This window comes from Mya arenaria, chromosome 3 (assembly GCF_026914265.1).
Source record: "Mya arenaria isolate MELC-2E11 chromosome 3, ASM2691426v1".
Classification (NCBI taxonomy): domain Eukaryota; kingdom Metazoa; phylum Mollusca; class Bivalvia; order Myida; family Myidae; genus Mya; species Mya arenaria.
In genome coordinates, this window is record NC_069124.1 from 12023805 (window position 1) to 12034226 (window position 10422).

General features: G+C 35.1%; 1 long non-coding RNA gene across 1 annotated transcript; it reads left to right on the top strand.

The window, feature by feature from the left end:
• Positions 1–1795: 1795 nt before the first annotated feature.
• Positions 1796–9485, top strand: LOC128228149 (uncharacterized). Its single transcript, XR_008259891.1, has 6 exons — positions 1796–1953; positions 5625–5691; positions 6151–6369; positions 6687–7108; positions 7195–7281; positions 7440–9485. It is a non-coding gene; the product is annotated as an uncharacterized LOC128228149 (long non-coding RNA).
• The last annotated feature ends 937 nt before the right edge of the window (positions 9486–10422 follow it).

Consider the following 10422-nt stretch of genomic DNA (forward strand, 5'->3'; position numbering starts at 1 on the left):
AGTGATTTGTATGTACTTGAAAATATAGGAAAATCAAGCGGAGTTATTTGAGTCATTTTTTAAAGTAAACAAGATTGGCTACACAAATTAATACCTGGATGTATTTATGAGCGTCTGCCATAAATAAAATGTTAACATGTATACATAGATATCTGCATTGAAGTGATTTATAACATCACAGTGGGTCGCAACACCTCTGTGCGGTCCCCAAAAAGTTAAACAGTATTTCTCTGATTAATGTTTACCTTTACAACTTCGCATACAAGTGCGTTTTGAAAAGGGTTGTTCCAATAACCCACTCCATGTCCTCAACGACTACTTAGAAATAACAAACAAGACAATATCATTTCAAAAATTCAATTATTTCAAATATTGAAATGCAGTGGACATTGACTGATGTGCATCATAACATACAACATTACATATACAATTAAATATAACATATTTTTTTTAAGTCACTCGATAATATCATTAACTAACAATATATGTAAGAAAATGTAAACATTTTACACACATATCAGATCCATCAAATTTCAACTTAAACAAAACGCTGTTACTCAGTCAAATGTCCAAAGCTGTTTGACTTTCAGCGCCAAAACTCCTCGTGCAACATGAAACTATGAACGCCACCTATCGGACATTACTTTCAATAAAGGGAAATTAATTTTCTTCTTATTCATTCCATTCAAACTAAGAAAATTATATTTCCTTCGGCTTTGTGTTCTGAAATGATACGATTAGAACTGGTCAACTCTGAAATGAATATAACGGTTTTAACATGCACTAGATAATCCTGCATATCATCCAAGTTTTGGGTACGCTCGGGCATAAGTTTATCTATGTGTAAAGTGTGGAGTGTTCAAAACAAAGACTGGAGTTAAATATATGTGTTATTGAGATGACTGAGATTGGTATTATTATATTTTTTTAACATAATAATAATAATAATAATAATAATAATAATAATTAGTATTAGTATATTATTATTATAAGTTATTATTATCATTATTATTATTATTATTATTATTATTATTATTATTATTATTATTATTATTATTATAAAAAAATATAATAATAATAATAATAGCAAATATAATAATAATAATAATAATAATAATAATAATAATAATAATAATAATAATAATTAGTATTAGTATATTATTATTATAAGTATTATTATTATCATTATTATTATTATAATGATTATTATTATTATTATTATTATTATTATTATTATTATTATTATATTTTTTTCGTCTTTTGTATCTTGTACCTCATTCATTCGAACACATGAAAAAAAGGAAAATATCATAGCTCACCTTCGCTGTTCTACATTGTTTTCTGCTTTCGATGCCAGTTTTTTTTTTCTTTTTTTATGTATTAATCAAAATAATTGTAAAATTAATGTACCTCATTTTAAGTTGCTTATGTTTTGTTATCTTGTGCTTGTATATAAGCACGTTGCTTGTCCGTCAGTGTTGATATTTATGTTTAGCGTATATTATGAACATTTACAAAAACTAGCTTATTATGTATACCAGATCTTTCTGAACATTAATGGTTAAGATTAAGGGGAAGTAACCAAGATTTTTATTTACACTTTGCTTGTATCGATTAATTACCCTGACACAACTCATGCCTTTCTTGTATGTTATGTATTTTAAGCCAGTGGCCTTTAATTACTCAATAAACTGTTGACTTGATTTATGAAGACGTTCACATATCTTAACATATACATTAAGCATTAAATTGATAAATCGTAAAGGGAGATAAACAGACGCCATATCTTCAATTACTTTAGACGGGGGACGAAGCTGTCAAGTTGTAATTTACTTCCTCTTTCGATTTACTAAATGGGAACGGCAGGGCACAAATACCAGAGAGTTCCCGTTTCCGAAACGGGTTCAACAGGGGACATGAGGATCAGACGCTATGTTTGCAAATGTTTCCAAGGTTGTTTGTTTTTCTTATTTACTAAAGTACTCATGTTCAAGGTTGTCATGTTTATCTGATATGTGTCATTGTACTGAATTATCAATGTGTATTATGTTTATAGTATAAATGTATATCAGAAAGTTGTTTGATAAATGACATTTCATTCCGATAAATCAATTATTCATTCACTATGTCGATTTCTTCTGTATGTACCTCACAAACAATATTGAAACATTACATCAAAACTACCTTTTTAATGATATAATTGATAAATTAGCAAATGTTAATATCCGGGTCGATATGGAATGAGTTAGTCATGAATTAAGGCAATAGCATGTTTGATTTAAACGGACGACGGACATTGTGAACTTATAATCAAAATTAACATTTGTTAAATAACACTATCACTATAACGTTCTGCGGAGTGAGATATGCGATCAAAAATCATTAGTATAGAGGACAGTGTTGATCTCGCATGAGTATATAGGACAGTGTCGATCTCGCATGAGTATATAGGACCGTGTCGATCTCGCATGAGTATATAGGACCGTGTCGATCTCGCATGAGTATATAGGACCGTGTCGATCTCGCATGAGTATATAGGACCGTGTCGATCTCGCATGAGTATATAGGACTGTGTCGATCTCGCATGTGTATATAGGACCGTGTTGATCTCGCATGAGTATATAGGACCGTGTTGATCTCGCATGAGTATATAGGACTGTGTCGATCTTGCATGAGTATATAGGACCGTGTTGATCTCGCATGAGTATATAGGACCGTGTTGATCTCGCATGAGTATATAGGACCGTGTCGATCTTGCATGAGTATATAGGACCGTGTCGATCTCGCATGAGTATATAGGACCGTGTCGATCTTGCATGAGTATATAGGACCGTGTCGATCTCGCATGAGTATATAGGACCGTGTCGATCTCGCATGAGTATATAGGACAGTGTTGATCTCGCATGAGTATATAGGACAGTGTTGATTTCGCATGAGTATATAGGACAGTGTTGATCTCGCATGGGTATATAGGACAGTGTTGATCTCGCATGAGTATATAGGACCGTGTCGATCTCACATGAGTATATAGGACAGTGTTGATCTCGCATGAGTATATAGGACCGTACTGATCTCGCATGGGTATATAGGACCGTGTCAATCTTGCATGTGTATATAGGACCGTGTCGATTTCGCATGAGTATATAGGACTGTGTCGATCTTGCATGTGTATATAGGACCGTGTTGATCTCGCATGAGTATATAGGACCGTGTCGATCTCGCATGAGCATATAGGACCGTGTCGATCTCGCATGCGTATATAGGACCGTGTCGATCTCGCATGAGTATATCGGACCGTGTCTATCTTGCATGAGTTTATAGGACCGTGTCGATCTTGTATGGGTTTATAGGACCGTGCCGATCTTGCATGGGAATAGAGAACCATGTCGATCTTACAGGAGTATAGATGACCGTATAAATCTTGCATGAATTTATAGCACCGTGTCGATGTTGCATGAGTATATAGGACCGCGTCGATCTTGCATGAATATATAAGACCGTGTCGATCTCGCATGAGTTTATAGGACCGTGTCGATCTTGCATGTGTATAGAGGACCGTGTCAATCTTGCATGAGTTTATAGCACTGTGACGATCTCGCATGAGTAACTAGGGCCGTGTCGATCTCGCATGAGTTAACAGGACCCTGTCAATCTTGCATGAGTTTATAGGACCGTGTCGATCTCGCATGAGTATATAGGACCGTGTCAATCTTGCATCAGTTTATAGGACAGTGTTGATCTCGCATGAGTTTATAGGACCGTGTCGATCTCGCATAAGTATATAGGACCGTGTCGATCTTTTATGAATTTAGGACCATGTTGATATTGCATGAGTATAAAGGACCGTGTCGATCTTGCATGAGTATATAAGACCGTGTCGATCTTGCATGCGTATATAGGACCGTGTCGATCTCGCATGAGTATATCGGACCGTGTCTATCTTGCATGAGTTTATAGGACCGTGTCGATCTTGTATGGGTTTATAGGACCGTGCCGATCTTGCATGGGAATAGAGAACCATGTCGATCTTACAGGAGTATAGATGACCGTATAAATCTTGCATGAATTTATAGCACCGTGTCGATGTTGCATGAGTATAGAGGACCGCGTCGATCTTGCATGAATATATAAGACCTTGTCGATCTCGCATGAGTTTATAGGACCGTGTCGATCTTGCATGTGTATAGAGGACCGTGTCAATCTTGCATGAGTTTATAGCACTGTGACGATCTCGCATGAGTAACTAGGGCCGTGTCGATCTCGCATGAGTTTACAGGACCCTGTCAATCTTGCATGAGTTTATAGGACCGTGTCGATCTCGCATGAGTATATAGGACCGTGTCAATTTTGCATGAGTTTATAGGACAGTGTTGATCTCGCATGAGTTTATAGGACCGTGTCGATCTCGCATAAGTATATAGGACCGTGTCGATCTTTTATGAATTTAGGACCATGTTGATCTTGCATGAGTATAAAGGACCGTGTCGATCTTGCATGAGTATATAGGACCGTGTCGATCTTGCATGAGTATATAGGACCGTGTCGATCTTGCATGAGTATAAAGGACCGTGTCGATCTTGCATGAGTATTTAGAACCGTGTCGATCTTGCATGAGTATATAGGACCGTGTCGATCTAGCATGAAACAATTAGAATAATGTATTTATATTTCCGCTCTTTATTTTCGATAGAAAGCTTGGTTGCTGATTATAGTTTGTAGTCAAAAGTAAATGACACAATTATTGAATTTCTAAAAATAAACAAATCAGGAAATGTCATCGACAAATATTTGTTATTTCAGTAATCTTCGAAGACATGCTCATTGCGACATGTAGTCTGATGTTACAAAAACTATAACCTCATATAAACTGACCACGGGCCATATTTCTATGTAGAAAAACTACCCCCACTAGTACTGACCCCCCCCTCCACCACACAGAGAGAAAATACCCCCTACTCAAAGATTACTGACCAGTAAATAATCCTTACCCTAGAGTGTGTATTATATATTAATTTTATGATCGTTATGAAACAACATTTGGCACAAGATAGTAATGATAATGATATTAATTACTCATTTGACTTTCATGGAAAAAACACAAACGCATATAATTTTTGTGTACTGCTGCTACTACTACTACTTCTTCTACCACCACATTACATTAAATATTTGTAACGTTTTACAAATAATAAAAGGCATCGTTTGGGCTGTGCGCTTATTTTGGGCTCCTCCTTTTGCTGTAGAACATTATATATGACATTATTATAAATACAATAACGTTGGGCCAATGCCGTATACAATCTTAGGTTCCAAGAAAGCCATTTATACTCGGTAAACAATGTTTAAAATATAGAATACAGTACTCTATTGTATCACAATTAATTCTACTTTGTCTGTTTAGGCGTCCTTTTTGTTAATGAAAGTGCCAAAACGATTTTGGACAGAGGACTGCCTCGGTTTGGTAAGTGGTAATTGGACAGCTTGAAGATTTTAGGCAAACCCAAATTTTGCTTTTTCTGCCCTCTGACCATTCGTCAGAAATTCGAAGAAAGAACAAATGCAATATCAATTATTGAGAACTGGTATATGTTGCACACTTGTATGTGATGTTAATACTTTTTCAGACTGCTTGGAGTGCATTGCGTTTATTTGTTGCTGTGGACGGTTGACAAAACTCTGGAAATATTTAAAGTAAATGTTTAATTGTTCATTATATGTTTTTGTTTGTAAAATATGAACATACTAGCGTTTGTTGCATGCACGTATAGATGAGCGAACCTTAAATGGCTTCCTTTGCAATACAAAAATCAAACTTTAACAAAGACCATGTTAAGTATTTGTAACAGTTAATAAAAAAAAACCAGCATCTTATTAAACGCCAATCCTAGAAACTATGTTAATTTTTCAGGATTGCTTCTCGTGATTTACATTTGTCATTCAGGACATATTGTTGTTTAATTTTGTTAACATTACTTAAGTATAAGTAGTTATTAACCAACATTTACTTGTATCTACACTGTGATTTATCTAAACTTACAGGATTGTTTACAGTCCTTAACATTTTCACAGTTATGAAAATTATTACCGAAAGCATTCTGCTTGCTCTTGGTTATTCTATCTAAAAAGTAGTTAGAGTATTCATTTTTTTAGTAAACGCTATGCCAAGTCCAACAAACCTTCCTACAATGAGGAAAATGGAGAACTACAATCTATCAAGTCTGAAAGTGGCTTGGCCAATTTCGAAATAGTTAGTATGCAGGTACAACTGGATCAGAAAGACAATGAGATACATGATCTAAAAGACAACGTTCGAAAACTTTCACAAGAAAAACGTCAGGCAGAGATGGAAAAGCAAGATGCTCTAACTAGGTAAGTGGAAAGTTGTGTGGCAAATAACTTTGACGGAAAGTTCATTATCAAGCTTATGCAAGATTACCTTTTGGTGCCACCTGTAATCCAACTCTAGGCACCAAACGAAAGGGTAAATGTTAACAAGTGTCTAGGTTATGGGTTATAGGCATATGTTCATTGCTACTAGATATGAGGTAAACCGTAAGGGGTTAATCTGGAGAGAGGGGGTCGAACCTGTAAGCGATTTTAAGTTTACAGTTGTGTGACTAATCTTTAGATAAGGTCAGCATGAGATTCACTGGCAAAGTGTCGTTAATAAATATATACCATTGCAGATTGAGCGAGGTTATCTCAGTAAAGCTCAGGGACAACAATCCAAATATCGCGGATTTAAACGATCCTAACAGACCCACAAAGCTGGCTGAGATGTTCAGTGAGCTGTACGACAATGAATGGACTGCCCTTTACACAGTATTGGAGAAATCTGAAGTCAAGGACAAACAAATAATAGATTTCCTTCTCGATGTTTTTATGGTAAAACTATACAAACGAATTAACTTGAATGAGCACCGAGATGAACATTTATTAATGTACTTGTAAGAAGAAACATACTTACGTTCAGAAGCGTTGCTTTCAACTTGGCATCAACACAGTTTTATAAACAATATTTTGTGTGTTTTTTTAGGAATCATTTACATTTTGCAAAACGGAATTTGATACCAACTGGCAGTTAGTTACAGGATGGTATTTGGACGAGGTGAGTCAAATACTTCTTTTACGCTAGTTTTAAATCAAAATGTAATATGACAATAAGCAAACGTTTACCCCTTCTTAATTTTTCAGAATTTGCCCAACAGCCAAGCTTTGAAAAAGGCGTTAAAAGATGGCAGGAAGGCAATGGTTCCTCGACTCCTTACTGAAATTGAAAAGGTATATTGTTATATTTAGTGATATTGTATTCTTACTCGAAGAAATAATCTTAATGACCTCAAAATATAAAGACATTTATACCAAAGGTCAAGAACATACAAATAGAAATCTAGTAGTGCATAGATGTAATTAATAGAAACTTATTTTGTTCATTACAGAGATTTGATACCTATCTTTGTGGTTTCTGCAAGAACGCAAGTATCCGGCCTGTTTTGACAAGTTGTGAAATGAAAGAGTACGTATCCAGTTGCGTAAAGTTGAGTTTGCTGATGAACGCGAGCGATCTACCGATAGTCGTTGACTGTCCTGGCTGGGTGCCATGCACACCAGACTACCATTTGAAACAGGATGAACACTCTGGTGTATTTAGACAAGTAACTGTCAACGCCGAAGGTGATGAGAGCAAAACGAAAAGTACATTGGATCTTAAAGATAGGCTGGATTTCAACAAAGAACTGTTCAAAGAATACACTGTTCGAGGGAAATACGTCGAGTTTTTCGTGTGGCCAGTGATGTATCTACACGATAACGGTCCGGTGTTGACCAAGGGAATTGCTCAATGTGCCGAAGACAAAATGGTATCAGATGATGATCATCGATGGGAGTGGAGGCAGTCGACCGATATCGTATAAACAATATGACTAATTGGTAGATACTTATTGACCCAAGATAAGCATACACATTGTAAATAAATATTGAAAGGAGATGATGATAGAATATGTATCTTTACAACTTTGAAGACGTATGTGAATGTGGCTGGCACAATATAGTTTCACAAAATCTTTACAGACTAAATCCATATGATTGAATAGTTGTCTTGTATCATTTGAGACATACTAGAACCACATTAATGACTTGGTTCATCTAAAATTATTAAAGAAAAGTACTTTCAATGTGACAAAACTTGACTTGTATGCTTACTTAATCAATAAACGCTGAATACGTGTTCTTAAAATGCTTTATCGTTTACATGAAAACTGGTTTTAAACAAAAGACGATAACTCATTTGTAGTAAACATTAGAGTATCCTTCGTAGTACGAGGGGTTTCCAAACAAAACGTTGACAATATGTAGATCAGAAGAATGTGGCGTCTTGATTCAACACAACCAATAGTCATTGGTATGTCGAAACGTGGAAGGTCGTCTCAATGGCAATGTCCTTTAACGTTGCTCAGCCCAAATTGTTATTTTTAATTATATTTGATTGCATAAACACTTTAGTAACTTCCATGTGTATATTAAGATTTCCTTGCTTGTGAATGCAAGCGATCCACCCGTATTTCTTGAGTGATGTAGGTGGAAACCGATTAAGGAGCGAAAAACTGTGATGAAAGAAGAAGGTAGCGAATATTCTTGATCACCTATTCAACAAAGTGAACTTACTGAAAGAGATAAACAGCCTTTTGAAGCAGGCAAAAAAATATGCCGTTATACATTAATGCATAATCCACATGAACAAACAGCATACTTGATAATAACGATATGCTAAAAGACGGCCACACTTTGTTTCCCTTCGATAGTGCAGAAGCAAATCGAGGGAGGAGAGAAACGTTTGAAAAGAATGTATACAAGGACTATACAAAGAAGTCAATATGTGGAGTTTTCTGTTTGGCCGGCAATGTTTTTAAAGGCCAGATTCTGAGCAAAGGCATAGTTCAGGGATTAAATTGCAACATGTTTGAAATCAGTTACAATGGTTTGGTGGAAATATGTTCAAATGAATCAGCATACGTTTAAACTAAATAATGAACACTACACGGTCACGCCATGTAGCGTAATTATTAGTCAAGATTGTGTTTACCACCAAAAGAACAACAACAAAACACAACAAACAAAGAAAGAACATTACACAACATTAAATAATCGTCAATGGTAAATGTTTAGGTATACACATTGGTGAAAACTGAGTAAGAGCTCTATATTGGTGATAAAATCATATTTGTGAACTTCCAATACACAGACACGAAAAAACTATTATTGTGTATGTTAAATTACTTGCAACATCAAGTTTACCAATTACAGTGTTTTACGCTATATCTAGCCGTTGTCTTATAACAGGTTGATACACATCATGTTAGCCATCCATTTCAATATTATTAGATCCAGATGTTTTCATTTCTTTGACTCGTAGTTGTGCGTCATATGATACCCAAATCGTTATTATCAACGATTTCAGTTTACATTACAAAAATGTACTTATTATATGCCTGCTTTGTTGTGCTTTTTTATAATTGTAAAGAAATGGGCTGACTTTGATTCTGCGAATTAAAACCCGTTTCATCTCGTGTTTAAAGAAAAAGCCAAGCCTCAGTTACAAGTATTATTTTAAAGGGACTTTACACCAGATTGGCACCAAAAAGAAAAAAAAAATCTGTTACGAATCTCAGGACAATTATTTGATAAAATGTTTTACTCTTTGATATCATAATTGTAAAAGAAAATTGAGTCGGGGACCGTGTTCTAACCGGTGTGGCCAAAATTTCAGTCCAATGTTGTTTCCACTGTGTTACGAAGGTTTACACTAACCGTTGGGCTATTTAAGCTATATATTTAACATGGGTAATATAGCGTGATAACATCGTCGCCACTCACGCATAAGAATGAATTCTACTAGGTATACATACCTAGTAATCTTTTTTAATGAAAACAAACGAAAGAAACTGCGACAAATAAATTAATTGTAAACTATGTCGTACTTCAATTAGTTAGTTACAATGCGTTGTACACATAGATACCAAGTTTATGTCAGTTTCGACAATTATTTTATTTTTCGCTATTTTATCATACGGTGTGTAGCCCTTTTGATATAAAGGTCGAGTTCAGTGGCATTATCATTATATGAATTTCACTAGAAAACCACAATTTGAAATTGCATATCGTATTTACGTGCAAAATCATTAAATGATCTGTATTAAATCAGTTTAAAAGTCCTCTTGAAAGTACATAACTTGTAGCTTGTTTTTAATAATAATTTATTTATAAACAATTGGATGATTTTCAAAGGCGGTGACAAAAAATGGACGAGTAATTATTAATTTGGAATCAATTTATAATGAGTGTAAAATGTAGAAGTACGGACAATGTCAAATTGTAAAATACAAGGCATGCGTGTACCAGGAAGGCAAATGATGGTCTTAGAGG